Genomic DNA, 17,666 nt, shown 5'->3' with positions numbered 1-17,666 from the left:
TAAGTAATTTTTTCCTTAAAAATACAGATGCTTGATTGATTTTAACATTTGATATCTAGAAAATGTTAAAGTGTTAATGTAACACAGGACCACACAAAAGAGAAATAGCTGTCGAATTATTCACTCGCCGAGTGTTCCAATTATTTATGTTAAAATAAAACAAACCCAGTTTTTTTTCCCCTAGCATACATAACAAGGTGATTTGCTTACAAGAAAGAATAGTAATTTAGCATTAATAGATTTTAAAAAAATAATAATAAATTGGTGATTACTTTTACATGGCACTGAAGCGCTAATCTGCAGTGTAATAGAACTGTTTACATATTACATTAAACATAATTAATTTTAGCAAAGTACAGTAGAACCTCGATCAACCGAGCTTCGATTAACCGAGGTTTCTGTTAACCGAGGCAATAACGAAGTCTAATTTATTTTTTTTACCTTTTTCTTCATATCATTTCCAAAATGAGCTTGGAAAAAATTCTACACATTTTAGTTCGTTGACCGTGTTACAGGCACTACTTCCCCACAAAATCCCTCAACTTCCAAGAAATATTACATTGTGAGAAGACAACATTCATGAATGCTTTGTTAACAGTGGTCATGTAACCCTATTGAATACCAGTTGATTTCCTTTTTAAATCTTTTTAGCTGTGAAACGTAAGTTCATATATGTTTATTTTTATCATTTAAAAAACGTTCTATTGTTGTTTAGTTTAAAAGTATCTAAATTCGCAAGCACGGAAAGTTTTTATACATGGCTTCTATTAACCGAGATTTCCAATATCCGAGGTACTAGCGGTCCCAATTAGCTCGGATAATCGAGGTCTTACTGTAGTACCAAATAGTACTTCATTGACTTCGCACTACAGCTGCACAATGGGCTATTGGCGACGGTCCAAGAAACATCCCTGAGGTTGATCCGAATGCAGGCCATCACAATATTAATACGCTGAAGAGGGGATTGCTCCTCCACTTTGGTAGCCGAAAGAAATGAGCATGAAGTCGAGCACCTTGCCGCAGAATAATTTTATCAGGACCAATAACGCTCATCCTCGGCACCTTTGCAAGATAATCAAAATGGTCACCCACCTGCTCATTGACCGCTGCTAATGCTTGACTTCAGAGATCTACTGGGACCAGTGCCTTACGATCAGTCCACTGTGGGCTTTAAATTTATAGACTGATGAATATTTTTACATGTAACTGTGACGTTAAAATCTGTAGTCGAGTGCAGCGAGTTTCAAATCAAACATTATTAATTTCAGAAAATCAATTTCTGATTAAAGAAATTTCAGAAGAAAAATAAATAATACATAGCCAATTCTATAATAATGATTACAAAACATTGCAAACTATTTGATAGACAATATTATTTCAGAATTTAAAGTAAAATGCAAATCGAACGAGAGAATATACTTTAAAGTCCCCAAGACAAAGTTTATTCGAAAATATAAGAATCTGTATGAAAATATTTCGCACCAATGAATTGTAAGTAAATAATAGATGTGTGTGGTATCTTGAATCCAATATTTTCCGGAAATTTTAACTTAAACGGGAAAAGGCGATTTTTAAAATATTTTCTGTTTGAATATTTATTGCGAATTTCGCTTTTCCATTATATGGCAGACAGGTTGCAGACTGGAAACGCAGACGATTCGTCTGGAATACAACAAAAACGGTTCCTGTGTTACGTAAGCAGCTTTCTTCGGTAGAATAATTTATATTCTAGTCGATGACAACGGAAAGATAACAGTTTATAAACTTCAAAAAAAACAAAGAAGCTTTTATATATTCGCAAAGCGAACAACAACAAAAAAAACAAAGATTTTATATATTCGCACTGTAAACATAAAACATACAATATAGTTAATTTTAAGTGTGGTTAAAATTACAATGGCAAACATTGTACTCTATTTATTATAAAATTATTCCCGTAAAAGGAATAATGTAAGGAATTTTTATTCCTGCATAGAATAAGACTTTCCTTTATGCATTATACTTTTCGGCACAATATCAGGAAATGTGCAACTGACAACCCTGCCTTCACATTTTGCAATGTTCGCCACTCGAAGAAAATCGTTAAGTAACCGATGTTAGTTAGCCTACCTGCCAAAAAAAATTTAGGTAAAACTTGTTTTAGCCCCCTTTTTTATTTTATTTTTTGGGCTTTTTCTTTTTCTCATATGAGCTCACATTAACTATTGGTTGACAAACCATTTTCTAGGAGGGATTACGTTTCGTGGCAAAATTCGAAATTCCAGTTTCCTTGGATTTAAATTTAGCTAAAAACTGCTTAAAGTACTTTTTTTTTCCTTTCCAAATAGGTTTACAGTATCCTTTGGTTGGCCAAAAATTTCCCACAAAACACTGCCGTATCATCGAGATTTTAATTGAAACTTAAAATTTTTTTGGTCAAAAATTAGAGGAAACTTATATTGAGTAATACTTTTTGGGAGCTGGTTGGATGGACTAACTATTTTTTACAGCAGGCTCGAAATTAAGAATTGAAAGTTTCACCATACCTACCATGTTAAAAATTTCATTACATATTCTTAGTAATTTTGAAAGTTAAATGCAATTCAAGAGGAAATTCAATCATTTTTCTCCTTTTAAATTGAATGAAATTAAATTAAAATTACGACGAATCGCTTTTAGCTACGCTTCATGTAATTTATGACAGAATTTTCATATATCGAACTACGTAGTTACTTAAGAATTAATCATATGAGCGAAGTGAAAGGATTTGAAGGGGAAGAAATCGAAAGTTAAAATAAATAAAACGATCAAACTGTGACAGAAATAGTTTAAATCAAAATGCTCGCTCTCTTGCAATAACAAGAATCATAAAAACCTTTTCTTTTCCGTTCCTTTTAAGTGAAAATTCAATCTACGCGAAAATTATCTCTTGAAATATTTTTTCCCCAATGCGTTTAAAGAAATAAAAAAAAAGTGAAATAAATCGTCTGAGAAATAAAATAAATCTGAATATGGTGCATTCGAAACGCAATTGTAAAGGAGAAAAAGGAAAACGATTTTCTGCGTTCTCAAATATTCGATTATTATCAATCTTCATTTTTTTCTCCCTCTTTCAGATTCGAAAATCCAATTTCACACTCAGTGGTAAAATGTGTCAAGATGTATTTTACCACTTGAGTACGGCAGTATCAGATATACTAAAATGTAATTTTTCTTAAAAATGTAAAGAAAAAGTTCCACTTTTTGTTAAGATAAGAAAGAACTAAAGAAATAAAAAAAGAAGCTCGGCGTAGAAGTAAGTTTATCTCTTCACTTCCTTCTTTGACAAGCTATTTCGTGTTGCCACTATTAATTTTCAACATATATGATTTCAGAGTCTTAGCTAAACGATTAGAAATTGAAGGATTGAAGCGAATTTTACATATTAAAAAGAAAAAGAAAAAAAAAAGCAATTTTGAAATAGTTTTAAGTCTTTTTAGAACTAAAAAGGCAACATTAACGTCCACTGCCAGCCACAGGAAGACTAAATTCTACAAATGGCGATCACAAAATTGTGTGCCGGTCGTCATCAAATCGCCATTTTTTTTTCGTCAAAAATGCACCCCATGTGCATTTTTTTCTTTTTTGTTTAAAAAACATAAATATCGATTTAGTATGAATATTTATTAATCTTCAATTTCATAAATTAATATTTATTTTCATCATTTTAGTTTACATTTATTTATATTTATTATCATTAATGTTTATTTTCATCATCACATAAAAAAAATTTCATCATATTAGAAATGAACCTTGATAATAACTCGATCGAAAACTTCATTCGCTTCAAAAATATACTAACATAAAATAACAATCATGTTTCAAGAGCTTCAAAAATAAGCGCACATTTTCAAAACTTGCCACCAGACGTGAAAGTAAAGAAACAAAAATTTTAAGGAAGTAATTATTTCCACCCCAGTTACATAAGCTCATCTTGATACCCTGGAATCTTGTTTCATCCATTTAAGTGTTGTTAACAACACCAGTCTAATGCATTTTACCTTGATTACCCTCTCAGCCGTTGTGATTTTTCTTGTGTTTTTCATCTTTTTTCTCTCTCGGCTTCTGAGGTTTTCATAGTTTGTTTCTCACCTTTTTCAATTTTTCGTTGGCAACATCTTATTTTTTATTTCAAATCAACTTTGTTTCTTTACTTTTACATCTGGCAAGTCTTGAAAATGGGGGCCTATTTTTGAAGGGCTTGAAACATGACGACTGTTTTTTTCATGTTTGTATATTTTTGAAGCGAATTATGTTTTCCATCAGGTTATATCTTACTGCTTAAGTTTTTGGTATTATTTACTCAATTGAACTTTGGTAATATTTATCATATTTTGAAAATTGCCCTACATTTTTAATATCGACGGTTTTTTACACGTTCACAATTTTGAAAAAGAGGCAAAATATTTTCAAAAGTGGTGGTCACTTTCAAAATTTCCTAATTTTGCTTTATGATACAAGATGATAATAAGCCATAAATTCGAATTAACTCTTTGAGGAGCTATGGTTTTTAACGTAAAAGTAAACAAAACAACCACAAAGTAAACAAAATAAAGAAAAAATTCATTTAAATAAATTGTTATACTAGAGCCAAACTAAAATTATTTTGACAATTCTGGTGTTTTATTTATAAAAAAAATAATAAATAAACAAAAAATGCTGCTCCTTAAAGAGTTATAATATGTTTAGAAAGTTAGATTCAGCAGAAAAGGAAAATAAATAAATAAATAAAAATCATTTGAGTATAAAGCTTTAATACACTGTATATAATTTTTAAAATTTTTTTCATTTCTGTAAAACAGCCATTTACATCACAAAAACCAGACACAAAAAGTCAGTTTTTAAGGACACGAGACAGAACATTAATTAGGGAATGACACATCCAAAAGGCGAAGCAAGTATAAACAAAATTGACCACAAATTTCCTGCAAAACACCTACTCAATGTTTAAACGAGCGTCTACTTCATCAAATATTCTTTACAATTCAAGATTAGTTCGCCCACGTTTTGATGGAAAAAGTGATTTTTGTTGAAAGTTGCACAGTATTAGTTCATGAGTCAATTATTCACAGATCAGGTTTAATAGATTCGCCACTGAGATCTTCACAGACAGAAATCTATGAAACCTAATTTAATGATAAATAAGCTAGAAGCACAACTGTGTCTGTGTGTGTGGTATCAGTATAATATTCATACTATTATATTATTCATACGATTATACTATTCATACTATAAGGGGAAGTAGGGTAAGGCCAAGCAGGCTAAGTTTCGAAGGACTGTTAGAGCTGAACTCTTCGACCTAGAAACTGTCAGATTTAGGCAACATATTCAATGTATAGTAGTCAGGGGTCAGTCCAGACATTTTGTGAAAGGTCCGTTTTTGTAAAATTGTGAAAAAATTACTCGTCATTTGTGAATATAAAATTAACGTTTTGTCACATTCTTTCACCCAGGGTAAGATTTTGTGAATTTGTGCAAATAGGGTCCGTTATTGCAAAAAAAACTTTTTCAAGGAGTTTTTAAATTGTAAAGACATACAAGATTATGCTCAACACTGTAAAATTATAATTAAAAAATTAAATGTTAAAAAATAAACAGCAATTGCAGCTACTAAATTAGCGATGCAACATATAAATATTTGGTATTAAGCCTATACTGAACAAAATTTAGTTCATTTACATCTGCCTTTCTTCCCCCCTTCCTAGGAAGGGTTTATTCGATTAACAAATCAATAATGAAGATAAACGCAATTTGTGAAGGGTCCGATTAAAAGACAAATTATTTTGGGAAGGGTCCGTTTTTAAGTTAAAATATTTTGTGAAGGATCCGTTTTTATGAAAAAATATTTGGTGAAGGGTCCGTTAACAGACCCAAATTTCTTCTAAACAGACCCCTGGTACAACATATAAATTTCTGAAAAGTCACAGATGTATGACTTATTTTAAAAAATATTTTTTTTTCTTCTAAAAAAGGTCAAATCGCTTGGTCTTACCCTAGTCCAGCGGGGTAAGACAGGGTTTTTAGAAAGGTAGCAGACATTTTTATTTTACAAGGCGCAATTTAATTTTATAACCGTCGTTGAACAGCCGACCCACTGATAGCCATAAACCCAAAACTATATCATTGTTCAACTCCGTAGCCTTGCAATTTTGAACCCGATCCATATGAGAAGGGAACTCCTGGGTCAAGTATCGGAAGAAATTTGCATTCGTGGAGGACTTTTTAATGGAACTAACCTGCATTTGCATTACATGGAGAAAAAAATCTCCAACCAAGGGGATTCGAACCCATGATCCGTTTACCACTGAGGATATTTTACGTCAGCACTGTGTTCGGTGCGAGCCGGGTTCGAAACTCGAATCGACCACGGATTAGAACCCGGGTCACCTCCTTGAAAGCCAAGCGCTCCATCCACTAAGTCACTACTGCTTCGCATAACACAATTTAAGAAAATTACGCATGTAAATTTTATACGTGATATAGTCAAAGCCGTACTCAGGGGGCGTGGCAATTATTTCGGGGCCTAGAGGCAATTATACCGAGGGCCCGAATAAAATATCTTACAAAAAATATAGTGCTTATTAATGAATTATTTTTAAAAGAACATTGAAGAGAATTCTTTATAAAAACTTTAATATTGTACAGAAGAGGTTCTTCAAAAACTTTACAAAATATTTTGGAGAAAAAAAATCTGTAGCTTTCGCAACAAAACTAATTGTAGATTTGAAATCCCCCCAATCGAGATTAAGGTACAAGATAGAGAATTTTCTCCTGTAAATCGAAAAATGGCGAAGTCCTAAAAAATTGAAATCCGAAATTGAATAGCATCTGGATAACGACTAATAATAATAATAATAAACATTAAAAATTATCGCCGTCAGTGGATAATACCGGATCAGATTATCTACAATAATATCCTAAAAATGTAACAAGACTAAAAATAATTTGTCATAGTCTATTTGAGATTATTCCCAAGATAATATAGATCAAAATAGTAGAGATTAGATCTCCATTCGGAAGACGGTGATTTAAAATGAGCTGATTCCTACAACAGATAAGCTACTGGAAAATTCCCTTTTATGTTGGGAGAAAAAAAACCATCATAAAATCAGAGGGGGAAAAAGTTCTTATGGGGATCAAAGAAAACTGGTATTCGTCATCCAGTGATAAAAGTGAAAAGAATTTTTATAACTTCAAGAAGTCATTATTACTTCAAACAATATATTTTGAACCATTGAAAAAACGCTACTTGACTGATTTTATAAAAATAAATAATAATAAAATAGAGGGAATTTAAAAATAAAAAAAAACTACTACTAAAAATAATAATCAATAATAACTTACAGTGAGACGTACTTTTATCAAACATATTTTTCATACGTATTTCCTTATTTTATATAAAAACTAGGTCAAAATGAATGAAAAATATTAAATGTAGCATTTTAATAATTTACGGTTATGAAAAACAGACTTAAACACCGGCGTCATAGAGTCTTTTTATGCGTTAAAGGTCAAATCTTGCAAGCACAACTCACTTCTAAATAAAAAAAATTTAAAATTTGCACTTATTTGCAGTTACTTAGATCTAAATGAAACAGTTAGTCATCATTGAAATTTCTTTAATTTACAAAATCAAGTATTGATTAATTTTTAAATAAGTGGAAAAAATTCTAACCCTTTTTTTTAATATTTTAGTACAAATATTACTCCGATGATCTAACAGTTACTATTAGACTTTTTTTTTTATAATTAAAAAACACCATAATGCATTTTTGTTTGTAATTAGAGTGTCGGAAAAAAAATACACATAAAAGGGATACACGTATCCCATCTGCATCAAAGGGTTAAAGTAACAAAATTGAACGATATTAGAAACGCATGCTTAATGCATGCAAAAATGTAGCATGCATGTAAAAAAAAATTATTAGTCTAAATCAGTGTATCGGTGATAAAAGGCACTTAGTCCGAGACACAGATTCATTATTCTTTCCGTGTATCGAAGATAAAAGGCACTTTATCCATTTTTCCACGGTTTTTACCTACGAGACACAGATTCATTATTCTTCATTTGTGTATCAAAGATAAAAGGCACTTTATCCATATTTCCACGGTTTTTACATTCGAGACACAGATTCATTATTCTTCATCGGTGTATCAAAGATAAAAGGCACTTTATCCATATTTCCACGGTTTTTACATTCGAGACACAGATTCATTAATTTTTCCATGATTTTTACATGCAAGACAAATATTCATTATTCTATATTTGTGTACCGAAGATAAAAGATATTTTATCCAATTTCTACGGTTTCATGGTTTAAAAAAATTAAGGTTTTTACGGTTTCCATATATGTCTCTTTTTTAAAAGATACAAATTATCAAAAAGTACCATATCTCAAGTGAATATTAAGTGCCCCCAATAAGTGAATACTAAGTATGAAAATTAATAATACATCGAGTGAATACTAATCAAGAAAAATGAATTAAGTGCATTTTTATCTTCGATACACAAACGTAGAATAATAAATGAACCCATAAGTCCTAAGCCTAATAATGTCAGATTTAGCCAATTAGTAAAAGGTAGTATTATATGAAGCAAATTACCGAGTTAAAAAAAATTTAAACATGTCCGAAAAATATAGCATTTATGCCTTTTATATACGATACACGGATACTCTAATATAAAAGTATAATTCAAGTAATAATTTTAATTCAGGATTTTTTTTAAATCGCAGACAAATATTAATGAGTTATTGTAAAATGGGTAGTTGGAAAAATTGTACAGTTAATAAAAAAATTTAATTGAACACGAGGCGCTGAAGAGGTCTAAACCAAGAGTAAATCCTTAAGAATTTCTCTTAAACTAAGGTTTTAATGTCTGAAAATAAAAATAGCATATGAGGGAAAAAAATTTAAAGGACCGTTTTCACTGGATGCGAAAAACCACAATGGGAATTCAAAGACGCGAATAAGAACGCAGTTGATGAATATATTTACCCGAGAGAAACTTACTAATCAGGTCCTTGTCGGCTTGTCCGAATTCACAAATTGTTACCTAAAATTGTTACTTTGTTAAACCTTAAATCACGAACTTGCCTGTCTCATTGGATCTGGCTCTGCGAACACGCATCATTTCGAATGAAAAATGACGAATGCAGTCACAGTTAATTTGAAAAATGTTTTTCTACCAACACTTTTTCTAAATTCTGCCTTTGGCAATGAAAACATTAAAAAAAAAAAAAAAGGTTCTGATAACAGACAAAAAAAGAAAAGAAATTAAACCCCGTGGCAAATGCTTGACATACGTAGATGGCGAGAAAATTGACGCAAATTTCTTCTTGGCCGTAATCCCTGATTCTCTGCCAATTTCTTTTTCTTTTATTTTAATCTTGCACCTTCTTAGCATATGTGATAGCATGTTCCTTGGGCGCTGAACCCAGTTTCAGTTCCAAAAGTGGAAGCCAAATTGAATTCATCTGATCCAAATTACTTGGGACGGGACAAAAAAACTAAAAACAAAGTGATATAACTTTTTTTTGTTTACTCTGTAAAGATTAATGCAAATTTAGTTTCCAATGTTACTGTATGCTTATTTTGGACGGATGTATTTTTGCCGAGCCAATATTTTAAAACGAAGTTCGGACTTGGCAGAATTTAGATAAATCACAAATTACTATAAATCTCAGTACTAACTGCAGAGATGCAAACTACTGACAGATTCAGCCAAAGATTTTATAAAAAATGAGTTAAAAACACTAAAATTTAAACCTTGCAGAATTTAATTAGTTCATGCTTACTACACTTTAAGAGGCTCACGATAAATAACTAGCAAGGAGTGGCGTTCCATGTGAACTTTCGAATTATTTACATGCAGTGGTGGACAAAATGGAACACGAGAAATAAATAAAATATTTAAAAAAAACGTTACATTATTATTTTTTTACATTTATCATTTTGTATTTTTGAACTTGGCAACTGGCCACAGAGTTGGGCAACATTCATACAGACTTTCCTAACTTATCCAAAAAATTTCTACAGCGAGATAGTTGTAATCTATTAAGTATATTTTATTAGAATCTAATGATTCCATTACGTAAGATACCCATAGCTGCCAACATGGAAAGGAAAAAATCTAGTAAATTTTAAGAACAGTTATTTTCCATTTACGATTGACAGACATTAAATGAACTTGAAATGCTTTTTTTATTATGTTAACTTATAATTTTGAGTAGCATAGATAAGTAATTTCTTATTGATAATTTAAGATTTCCTTTAATCAATTTAAAAAGGGAGTTCTAAACAAAAATCAACCGAAAATTTCAGAAAAAAAGAAAAGCTTTAAGCTGATTACTATTATAATATTATAATAAGTATAAGTAATAATAAGTATATATAGTATAGTATATAAGTATATAGTATATAAGTATATAGTATATAAGTATATAGTATAGTATATAGTATTTATGTAATAGTAAGTATAAGTATATAATAAGTATAAGTAATATTTATTTTTATTCAAAAAAGCTGTAAATTATGTAAAAATTTTATTTCAATAAGGATTTTTTTTTTTTTAAGGAAACTTACTTATTTTTAGGGAATTATCTAAAAATGTACAAAATCCAGGAGAATTTTTATTAAACCAGGAGAAGCTGTCAAAATTCAGGAGTTTACTGGTAAATTCAGAAGAGTTGGCAACTAAGGCTACCATTTCTTTCTTTAATTTTTTGTGACTTATATCACAATTGTGACTAGTCATTTTTTTACAATAAACTTTTCATTCAGATACACTATATATTGTATACATAAACAACGGTCAACACCATAAAAAGGATTGCTCAAAATTGAGCTAAAATGAGTCAAAATAGCTCCGAAACAAATATAGTGAAATTTGAAAACCCATGAGTATAGTTAAAATCATATTTTGAAACCATTATTGAGTACTATAATGAAAAGCTCAAATTTGAATAGTCTCAAAAATGACACATCACCCTCAAATATGACCAAGTTGAAACTTTATGAAGTTTATAACGATCAAATGTTCGAAAAGTAAATCGAATCACATTAAAGTTTGCTGCACTTACCTTCATTCTGAATTTATTTCGCGAATAAAGAATGCCTTCAGATAGGTAATCAACATTTTCCTACCAGGGCCGCCATATTCATTTCTAAATGAAGACGAATTCTCAATTTTGAACGTGTCACTATACTCAATAACTTGGGGTATTCGAATTTGATTTATTGTTTCGGAGCTACTTTGGCACTTTTTTGCTCAATTTTGAGAAACCCTTTTTTACAGTATATTGAGGAAAAATTTAGGCTTGTTAACCCATTGAAGCAGAAATTTTATTAAACATATTTTCATACTTTTTTTTATTACGTTGTATTGATTTAGGTCAAAATGAGAGAAGCATATTTTGCAAACTGAAATAAGTGACGACAATAATTTTTGGTTATGAAAAACTGCAAGGAACACCGGTGTCTTTTTCTGCGTTAAAGACAAAATCTTCGTAACACGACTCATTTCCAAACAATAATTTTCAAATTTGTACTTATTTGCAGTTATTTACATCTACTTATTCATCATTGAAATTTCATTAATTTGCAAAATCAGTTACTGATAAATGTTTGAATGTGAATGAAAAAAAATTTCCAACTCCTTTCTTTGGATTTTATATTTTACTACAAAAATAATTCCGATAATCTAACAGATTGTTAAGTATTTTTAGACTGTTTTTTTTTAAATGATTAAATAAAACCAATATATATTTTTGCTTCGAATTAGAGAGTCAGAAAAAAAAATATATAAAAAAAACACCGGTGTACCATCTGAGTCAAAGAGTTAACGGACCTTATTCCAAATTAATTTATCTTAAAAACAGCCCTTCACTGATGATTTTATGCATATTATAAAAGAAAGACTACTAGATTTTTGTCATTTTCCACAAAATCACAAAAAAGGGACCTCATTTTCACTAATTCGCAAAATTTTAAGTAGATTTTTCGCAAAATCAGGAACTTTCACAAAGAAAATGTATGAAATAAGAAACACACTAAATCACAAACAAAATGCACACTTGTTTAAAATAAAAGTTTTCACATTTATAAACACGAGCTCATAGATAAAAATAAATTTAAAAACGAACTGAGAGAGCGAATACAAATGTCTTCATATTGTTCTTTACCTTTGCTTTACAGGGAACAAAATAATAGAAAACTGTCACAACTTTAACGAATCATCAATCACATTCACACTAAAAATTTTAAAAACGTCGCAAATCAATGGGATTTACAGTAATTACGGCAAATTCGTCCATTTTAACAGTGTTTCTTCGAACGGTTTCAAGCCATTAATCTGTAATTAATCCCTTACTATTACTCATTAATAGCACATCCAAAGACCCATTAGTAAGTTGCAACACTAATTACCCTTTCTACATTGTCTGGAAGCATTGAAAATCGCTTGGAGCCAGAACAGAAACGCAGGAATGGAACATTTAAACTGTCACAAAACTGCTCTCTCCCCCTTGTACAAATTAATTGAATTTTAATGGACTAGCATACAATTGAAAGCTATCGAATCTTCCCATACGAAATCGTCGGTAGTTATATTAAGGAAAATCCAACAATTACAATACCCAAAACTGATTTGGAATATTATGACCGGGGGCTAGAGGGGCCATAGAATTCTATTTTGATAGAGCGTTAACAATTAGATAGAGGATGTTCTAGAATAAATTGGTTTAGTGTGGATGTTGTGCTTTGATAACTACTGGTAAGATTGTTTAAGAAACATAACAAAGGATGCATCATTGATGGTGATTTATCGCAGGCAATTATGTTCGGAAGCACTGCAATCTAGGACAAAATGGATTAAATTAATGTCTCTAAAACTCAACTAAATATTCGAATATTCATGCATAGTAAACGGATATTATGTTTTAATATTTAGAATTAAAATACAGCGCTCTGTATTGAAATGAAATTTTTATCGTACACAACTATTTTGCATTTAAAAAAAGGAAAAAAGAAATTTTCAACGATTTTTGACAAATTTTTCCATCTGTACACAAAGATACATATGTTTTCTTTTCTTTTTTTTTCTTTTTTTTTTAAAAAAAATTAAAGAGCAGGGATGTGAAGTGTTCTAAAAAGAATAATTTTATTTTTCCAGATGAAAATTGGCAACAAGTTTGCTTCTTAACGATAATACAAAGACATATCACTGAATCAAGGTTATTTCCAGATAGGTACTTAAGTTCTCAGAATATTCTCTACGCTTCAGTACGATACACAGAAAAAATATTTAGTGTGTATAGAATTCATGGTCTTTTCTTCTCTCTTAAATAAACAATTTAAAAGAGTGGCTTACAGTATATGGTCCCAAACTTCCAATCCCGACATATCACTGAATCAAGGTTATTTCCAGATAGGTTCTTATGTTCTCAGAATAGTCACTACATGTCAGTACGATACACAGAAAAAATTATTTAGTATGTATAGAATTCATGATCTTTTTTTCTCTCTTAAACAAACAATTTGAAAGTGTGGCTTACAGTACATGGTCCCAAACTTTCAATTCCTTAGAGTAGAACAGAAAGATTTCTCTATAGGTATCTATCTACACCAAAATAAACGCCTAACTTGGCGACTTCCAGGTAGTAACCCATGAGAAACTTAGGGGGAAAAAACAGAAGATGACCAACTTTAAGAGTTGTTCCTCTTTTTGGTTGTTTTCTGGCTGGTTTGTTTATGAAACAAACCCCGTGCAAACCTCAACATAATATTTTTTTTTTCTTAAATTTTTGCAAGTTTAAAATCCTTTTAGGACCTTTGCGATTATAGTTGGCGTGAATAGATATCGACATGAAAATATCTCCAATAGAGTTATTATTTTAAAACGAATATTTTGGTCTCGAATAATGTAGAGCAACCGTAATGGCAGTAGGTACTAAATTAAAAATAATACAATATTTTTTAAAAAAAATAGTTATAAAAATAAAACAATGCAATATTTATAAAATGTTCTAAAAAGTACAATCAAATTTAAGATACTTAAGAACTACAACTAAATCACTCAACCTATGGGGAATTCCTATTTAATGACCATCCAAATATTTCTTTGTCCTTTTCTATTTCCGTTCAGCGGTAAATTAACTTATAACCGGACTTAAGTCATCTGAAAGAGAAGACTTTTTTCCTTCCAACATAAAAAAAAAAATACTAATAATCCCATGAATTTGACATTTCACGAAGAGGCACGATTTTATCCGCCTGATAAATATAAAGCAAACGATAACAAAAAAGAAAACGATGATAAAGAAAGAAGGGAAGAAAGAAGCGATCTCATCTATTTTCGTTGGAGATGGAACAAAATCAATCGAGAAGTAATTTAATAAGACATTCGACTTCTGTTCGGGAAGCAGTCAATAATTTTTAAAAGCCAATTCGTTTGGAGAAAGTAAAACTTCAAAAAAATCGATGAGAGAAAACCCCAGCGTTTACAGTCTGTCGCTGAAACAAGGGGGTCGCGTAAGATGGATTTCTAAAAGAATTTCTGGAAAATCCAATACTTTTATGTTAAGGTGAAAAATTATTGGAAAATAACCGTCAAATAAATTTATCAGATATCACATTTGCTTAAGCAGCAGAATTTCATTAAAAATTATAAGGCGGTTCGATATTTTTTGAAATAAATTATGAATTAGATTCAAATTTCATTTCATTTCGTTCGTCGTAAATGTTATCTTTCACATCCGTGATAAGCCTAAAAGGAATAAAATAGAGAATCTAATATTTGAAAACCAAAATAAAGAAGTTTGAATTGTAAAATGATGAAAAAACAAGCCATTTTGGAATATGAAATATAACAAAATTGTAATGAACAGACAGTCAAATGTTCGTTAAAAGTTTATTTTATTATTCTATATTTTTTGAAATAATTTATGAATTTGATTCAAATTTCATTTTATTTCGTGCGTCGTAAATGTTACATTTTATATCTGTGATAAGCCTCTTTATTTTAATTGAATAATTTCAAATTAATATATATTTGTATTAATAATATAATATATTATTAAAATAAATAATTTTATTACAATATATAATTATATTATAATACGATAGATATTATTTTATTATAATATATTATTATATTACATTAAATGCCAGTTTTTACCCTTTGAAAAAAAAGACCTGTTTGAAATAAAATCGGGATATTGTTGCCAAATGTGATAAAAACTATAACGAGATGGCGAAATTCGAAGAAAAAGATCAAAAGGTATTGCAAAAATAATATGACTAATGTAATAGAATAGTTTTTATGATGACTTTTTCTAGAAAATATTCAATATTTCTGAGTCGAGTCTTTTACCACGAATTCATTTCGTTGAGAAAATTCGTGGAAACAGCTTACAAAAAAAATTTTTTTTGAAAGTTCTTAAAAAGTGTACTAACAGATATTTTTATAAGGGTAATAAAGGAGTAATTTTAAACAATAAGTATAAACCTATATTGGTGAAATGTGCATTGCAACTTCTCTTCGTTTAAATTTTTGCAACTGCACGACGTGGTTTCATGTAAAAACACTCTGTAAAAATTTTTTAACAAATACATTTTGGCAATAAATAAAATATTAAAGAATAAAATATGAAGGATAAAANTATTCGAAGAAAAAGATGAAAAGGTATTGCAAAAATAATATGACTAATGTAACAGAATAGTTTATGATGACTTTTTCTAGAAGATATTCAATATTTCTGAGTTGAGTCTTTTACCACGAATTCATTTCGCTGAGAAAATTCGTGGAAACAGTTTACAAAAAAAAATTCTTTTGAAAGTTCTTAAAAAGCGAAATAACAGATATTTTTATAAGGGTAATAAAGGAGTAATTTTAAACAATAAGTATAAACCTATATTTGTGCAATGTGCAATGCAACTTTTCTTCGTTTCAATTTTTGCAACTGCAAGACGTGGTTTCATGTAAAAACACTTTGTAAAAATTTTTTAACAAATACATTTTGGCAATAAATAAAATATTAAAGAATAAAATATGAAGAATAAAATTATAAAAATATTCCTGCATACAAAAAAAATTGGCATAAAAGGGGAAAAAAAAATCTTGGGAGTTTCAGAAAAATTAATAAAAACAATTCTTCATTGCATTATCCTACGTTATCATCAGATCTCGCTCCATATTAGTTTGGCAGACGATAACAGAAATTCTCGTCCTTTATAATACAGACAGCTGAAGTAAGGATAATAATCAGTTTGAAATTCCACCGTTAGAGGCCACTGACGGATTTTAATTAAAAGTGACAAGTCCTCTCTCGACTCCTCAACTCTCCTTGCATATTCTTCTATCGTCTTAGCCAATGAAGAACTGAGTTTAGTCGCACCATCTCACAGAAATTCCTAACGTTCGAAGAGAGCTACAAGCACGCCTTGGGAATTGCTAGAAAATATTCCAATCTTAAAGTATAAGTAGAATAATAATTCAAATAGTTGGACTACATTGTGTGAAAGTATAATTTAGTCAGCAAATACCTAGGCTTTATTAAAAGTAAATATTTAACGTGGATGTGTTTCAAATTTGTTTGCTAATTAATATTTAAATCCGGTGATCCTGACATTATTTTCGCCGAACTTAAAATCGAAAATTGGGATTTTGTGACATCTTTTTTCGCATTTCATTCTTAAACTAAAATTTGCATGAAATAGATCATCTAGAAAGTTAAATTTCGTTCGATTTTATTTTATTGTCGGCCTTGAATAGCCGATCTGAATAGTTCATACGAGTGTAAATAACACTCGTTTAATTCCCTCAAATAAGGGAACTATTGTCCTGACCGAAGTTCGAATCCCAGCGATAACTGATCGTTATGAATTCAGCTCTCAACACATACCAACCATAGGGCTGGCATAAAATAACCTTAGCGGTAGAGTATTCATGAGTTAGAGCCCACTTTGAAGTCAGGTTAACCATGGAATTTTTATTTTAATTTTCCTGTTAACAGAGCTTTTCTTACTCAAATTAATAAATTTCAAAATTTCATTTACCTTTGTGAATTAATAAATTGTATGTAAGCTTCAATTAATTAATGTTAAGTATTTTCTTTTATGAGCGGAATCATTAAACTATGGCAGTAGCATTAGACCTTTTAAAACTTGAAAACCAACCAAGATTTTTACAAGTATTTGACATCGCGCTCTGCAGATAAATTTTTAAGACTCTACAAATAAAGTCACTGATAAAATTAGACTCTTGCAGATAGATTAAAATCTGCAGATAAATTAGATTCTGCGAATAAATTGAATATCAATACTAAAGGTCTGGTTTCTTAGAACAAGCGCCTTATCTGAGCGTCAGCGGAAAGTTTACGTAGAGCTGACGCCAACAAAATACTGGTTTGTTAGCTCAAGGCCTGGTTTCTTAAGGCCTGGTTTCTTAGGACAGGACGCCGTAAGCTGGAAATCAGCGCTAACCTCTGATTGGTCCATTTGTGAGTTTGATAGTATACGTCATCGAACGCTCATCTTGAACTACAATTGCCGTCCAACTCAACTGCAGTTGGATTACAACGTGACGTTAACCACAGAAGCAATGGCGGACAACATCCAACAGCACATTGAAATCAGCCAAGATTTTGATT

General features: G+C 30.3%; 1 protein-coding gene across 2 annotated transcripts in view; it reads right to left on the bottom strand.

The window, feature by feature from the left end:
• LOC107445248 (calsyntenin-1) overlaps positions 1-17,666 on the bottom strand; it is a 229,905-nt gene that overhangs the window by 191,262 nt on the left and 20,977 nt on the right. The window lies entirely within an intron of this gene.

The sequence above is a fragment of the Parasteatoda tepidariorum genome, chromosome 10 (genome assembly GCF_043381705.1).
Source record: "Parasteatoda tepidariorum isolate YZ-2023 chromosome 10, CAS_Ptep_4.0, whole genome shotgun sequence".
Classification (NCBI taxonomy): domain Eukaryota; kingdom Metazoa; phylum Arthropoda; class Arachnida; order Araneae; family Theridiidae; genus Parasteatoda; species Parasteatoda tepidariorum.
Note: the sequence above shows the minus strand (reverse complement) of the source record. Positions and strands in the feature narration are given on the sequence as shown.